Genomic DNA, 5,732 nt, shown 5'->3' on the forward strand with positions numbered 1-5,732 from the left:
ATCCCCTGGTGCGGGCGGGGCTGCTTTGGGCGGAGCTTTCTTGGTTGGTGGGAGGGGACCCCAGTTCCGAGAAAGGGATGGCTCAGGACCGCAAAGGTTGTTCCGGGTTATCCTCTTCCTCTTGGACTTCTTCCACAGCCCTGAGTCAGCACTTTGAGGATGGGCATGACGTCAGGACACGCCTCCCTCCCGCCCCGCTTCTAAACCAATAGAGAGCTGGCTCTGTCCCCGCGCTGATCCAATGAAAAGCCCCCTCCGGGGACTGGTTGGAGAGCATAGCTGCAGCGCGGGATTCTCCTGTGAGACATCCCTGGTGGCTCAGACGTTGAGGAGTCTTCCTATAACGCGGGAGACCCCGGTTCAATCCCTGCGTCGGGAAGATCCTCTGGAGAAGGAAATGGCAACCCACTCAGTATTCTTGCTTGGAAAATCCAATGGATGGAAGAGCCTGCCAGGCTACAGTCCACTGGGGTCCCAAAGAGTCGGACACGACTGAGTAACTTCACTTCTTCAACAGAGCAGACATTAATCTCTGAAAATAGGGCTGTGTGGTTTTGGTTGTCTAAAATACGGAAAGCCCTACTGGCTCTTCTGGAGCATATCCAAATCTCTGAGCGGTTACTGTGGGTCTAGTTGGGCTTCCCTGGTGTCTCAATGGTAAAGAATATGTGTGCAATGGAGGAGACAGGGATTGGATCCACGGGACCGCTAAACTCTGATGGAAATTCCCAGTCTATGTGGCTGAGTTTTTCTAAAGTTGAATTTTAGCAGTTGGGTTTGCTTTATTTTTGGTCTGCTTTGTCTAGCTCACATTTAACATATTCATCTTGTCCCAGTGTACAAAAATTTTGCATTTACAAAAATTTCTATTGCCACACATCTCTAGACCCTCCCTTAAAGAGGGTCTAAAAAACTTCACGTGCAAAGTTCTTCTCAACTGTGAGTCTCAAAGCACTTAGAAGTCTAACTTCCATAGTGCATTCCCTATTTTCTTGCCTTTGATCAAACAAACCTTTAATTCATCTTTTTCACTTTTTGATTTGACACAGTATCTTGAATAATCTCCATCCTATCTTCTGTCTTATGGAAGTTAGTTTTTTATTTAATAAGTGATACTAAAAATAGGTGCCAACTAAAAACTGTCACTCGTCATCTGTTGCCAATTTACAAGAATGAAGTCACTAGCCATTATTGTCACTGACCTTCAACACAACCTGAAAGGAATTCAGGGAAGAGATTAGACATGAGGCATACTGTGCTCTGGGAAAAACTGGCAGAACAGGCCTTTGGATGGTTATTTTCAGAAGATTTTGTGAGCCCAATTCCTTGTATCTTCTCATGTCTGGAAAATCACTAGTCTTTAACGGAGACATCTGTTCCTCATGACTAGCATCAAACCTTTGCAAAAATGTGTGCCTGATTGCAAGTATCCCCCTTCACTAAAACCATGTATATACTGACAGTCCTAGGAGTTATGTACAGCCCAGGCTATAGTCCTCATCAGGTCCCAAATAAAACTTAACTCACAACTCACTGTGCATTTTTTTTCTTTCAGTTCACATGAGGAAATTGTGTGTTGTGATTTATAAGTGATTGGCCACAGTGGCTTTCTTAGCTGGCCTTTGTAACAAGTTTCTTCCTTCTGCAATTCACCCTAAATATAGAGAGCAGGAAACATATTACTTTTGTGTCCTCAGTGATTCCTATAGTGCTTGATACATAATAAATACTTAGGAAAAGTTTATTAATTAAAAAAATTTCATGTTATTTTGTCAATATCAATTCAATTCAGTTGCTCAGTCATGTCTGACTCTTTGTGGACTGCAGCACACCAGGCTTCCCGGTTCATCACCAACTCCCGGAGATTGCTCAAACTCATGTCCATCTAGTCACTGATGCATTCCAACCATCTCATCCTCTGTTGTCCCTTTCTCCTCCCGCCTTCGATCTTTCCCAGCAACAGGGTCTTTTCCACTGAGTCAGTCCTTTGCATCAGGTGGCCAAAGTATTGGAGCTTCAGCTTCAGCATCAGTCCTTCCAATGAATGTTCAGGACAGTCTCTAATAAGGAAGCTGAAGGCCAGGAATGTTATATTATGTGATCAATGTGGGCTAAAGAGCAGAATCCCTGGTGGTCCAGCAGTTAGGACCCCGAGCTTCCACTATGGGAGGCCATGAGTTCGATCCCTGGTTGAGGAACTGAGATCCCACATGCTGCATGGTGAGGCCAAAATGCATAGAATGAATTAAAATATAATGCTAGATTTTAAAAACTTCCCAGAAAGATTAATAACTCATTATGAATCTACTAAAAAGTATCTTCTAAAATAATTGATCTAATTTGGGCCATTTTCCTCCCCATTAATATATAATGGATAAAATACAATTAGCTAAGAAGAAATTAATTTCTAGGGATGTCTATAAAAATAAAAAAAATCTTTTTAAAAATAAAATTCTTGATTGCCTCTGAACTACTAGTACTTACCACTTGCACCATTATTTTGAAACTCTTTACTGATTTCCATTTTTTGTGCAGGTCTTATTCTTTCATATAAATTTGTCAACCCCCTGTGAACAGGAAGTTGAGTTCTTTTTTTTTTTTCAGTTGCCACCAGTGACTTGACTGTTATAAAACCACAATAAAAATTTACTTTCAAACTCCCCTGGTGGTCCATTGGATAAGAAGCTGCCTGCCAATGCAAGGTTTGATTGCTAGTCCTGGAAGATTCCATATGTCAGGCAGCAACTAAGTGCATGTGCCACAACTATTGAAGCCCGTGTTTCCTAGAGCCCATGCTCCACAACAAGAGGAGACACCGCAATGAGAAGTCCACACACCATGGCTAGAGAGTAGCCCCCGCTCACCACAACTAGAGAAAGCCCACGAGCAGCGACTAAGACCCACAGCTGCCAAAAATAAATAATTAATTCTCCTTTAAAAAAGATTTACTCTCTTTTTCATTTAATGACCCATTATTGGGTTAAGCACTGTAATAGGCACCAGATTTTTAGCAGTAAACAAAATAAATGTGATCAATGCCCTCCTGAAGACTGTTATCTAGTTTGGGAAGATAAAGATATGCAAGAATCACACAAACAAATACATAAGTTTAAAACTGTGGAAGATGTTATGAAGGAAAAACAGAGGAATATTTTGGCTTGTGATCTCAGAGAAGGACTTAATAAAATCCTTTACACTTTATTATCACCTAAAGGACAAATAAAATTACCCAGGTGAATAGTAGGGATATGTACCAACCTGGGCCCAATTAGGAGAAAGAAACTACATGAGCATTTGAATAGGGAAAGTCTGATATAAAGAATTATTACATGGACTTCCTTGATGGTCCAGTGGTTAAGACAACTAATTTGAGCCACAGAAAGCTCCCGAGCAAATTTGAAAAACTCAGCAGTGGCCACAGACTGGAAAAGGTCAGTTTTCATTCCAATCCCAAAGAAAGGCAATGACAAACAGTGCTCAAACTACTGCACAATTGCACTCATCTCACACGCTAGTAAAGTAATGCTCAAAATTCTCCAAGAAAGGCTTCAACAGTTTGTGAACTGTGAACTTCCTGATGTTCAAGCTGGATTTAGAAAAGGCAGAGGAACCTGCCAACATCCATTGGATCACTGAAAAAGCAAGAGAATTCCATAAAAACATCTACTTCTGCTTTATTGACTATGCCAAAGCCTTGACTGTGTGGACCACAATAAACTGTGGAAAATTCTGAAAGAGATGGGAATACCAGACCACCTGACCTGCCTCTTGAGAAACCTGCATACAGGTCAAGAAGCAACAGTTAGAACTGGACACAGAACAACAGACTGGTTCCAAATAGGGAAAAGACTATGTCAAGGCTGCATATTGTCACCCTGCTTATTTAAAATATGCAGAGTACATCATGAGAAATGCTGGGCTGGAGGAAGCACAAGCTGGAATCAAGATTGCCAGAAGAAATATCAATAACCTCAGATATGCAGATGACACCACCCTTATGGCAGAAAGCAAAGAAGAACTAAAGAACCTCTTGATGAAAGTGAAAGAGGAGAGTGAAAAAGTTGGCTTAAAACTCAACATTCAGAAAACTAAGATCATGGCATCCAGTCCCATCACTTCATGGCAAATAGATGGGAAAACACTGGAAACAGTGACAGAATTTATTTTTGGGGGGCTCAAAAATCATTACAGATGGTGACTGCAGCCATGAAATTAAAAGATGCTTGCTCCTTGAAAGAAAAGCTATGACCAACCTAGGCAGCATATTAAAAAGCAGAGACATTATTTTGCCAACAAAGTTCCATTCAGTCAAGGCTATGGTTTTTCCAGTAGTCATGTACGGGTGTGAGTTGGACTATAAAGAAAGCTAAGTGTCTAAGAATTGACGCTTTTGAACTATGGCATTAAAGAATACTTTTGAGAGTCCCTTAGACTGCAAGGAGATCCAACCAGTCCATCCTAAAGGAAATCAGTCCTGAATATTCATTGGAAAGACTGATGCTGAAGCTGAAACTCCAATACTTTGGCCACCTGATGCAAAGAACTGACTCATTTGAAAAAACCCCTATGCTGGGAAAGATAGGGGACGACAGAGGATGAGATGGTTGAATGGCATCACCGACTCGATGGACATGAGTTTGAGTATACTCTTGGAGTTGGTGATGGACAGGGAGGCCTGGAACGCTGCAGTCCATGAGGTCGCAGAGTCAGACATGACTGAGCGACTGAACTGAACTGAAGATCCCGAGAACTTTGTGCAGTCCTTTGACTGAGAAACAGTGGGAAATAAAGCTAGCTAATATGAACATTCTTAATATCAGAAGTGTTCGTATTTTCAAAAACTTAATGGATTTATCTTCATGGGCCTTTTATACAGCAGCTAGCCTACATACATACACTTTGTTGCCAAGCAGTACTCATTAACTTATTTAATCCTTACCTGCTACCTTATGATATAGGTATTACTCTCTATCTCACCCATACAAGGGAAGAAACAGAAGCTTAGAAAAGCTAAATATCTTCACCTAAGTTAGGAAGTGAAAGAATCGATCATGAAACCCAACCAGGTCTGCTTGACTCCAGAGCCTAATTGTAACTAATCTAATTATAAACACATAGCAAGTAAAGGGAGGAGGGGAAAGTGTGCACTCTTTTGAGTGTTGCTAGCAGTAGTAGATTTTGGTTCCTGGCAAGAATCAGCTTGGTACCCTTTGCTTGATGTGAAATCTCATCATGTGGACACAGGATTCAAAAGAAGCCTCTGCCAGTACAAAATGCAATACCAGTAATATCCCAAGGGTGGCAGTGCTGTTCAACACATGCTTACACTGCAGGGCATCCAGGTTCAATTCCTGATCAGGGAAGTAGGTCCCACAATGCCACACAGCATGGGCAAAAACGAAAAAAAAAAAAAAAAAAAGATTATTAACAAGGGGTTGAAGTCACAATGGACTGCTGGTAAGAAGTAAGAATAGAGAAACAACAGGGACAAGGGGCAGCCACTACCCCTGGGGTATAAATCTAGACTTTATTGGAGAATTTCTGTCTGTGGATAGCTAGCCAGCAGAGAAATCACTGTAGTTCACACCATTGGAACTTGCTGGAACTCTACCCTCTGGGACTTGCCAGAAATCTGCCCTCAAGGTGCTGGGAAAGCTGCTTATGGCGGGGTGTCTTACAGGAAACATGTCTGAGATAGGTGCCAGGAGAAGCTGCTGGCAGTGCTATAAAAG

Source organism: Bos indicus x Bos taurus, chromosome 20 (genome assembly GCF_003369695.1).
Source record: "Bos indicus x Bos taurus breed Angus x Brahman F1 hybrid chromosome 20, Bos_hybrid_MaternalHap_v2.0, whole genome shotgun sequence".
In the NCBI taxonomy this organism is placed as follows: domain Eukaryota; kingdom Metazoa; phylum Chordata; class Mammalia; order Artiodactyla; family Bovidae; genus Bos; species Bos indicus x Bos taurus.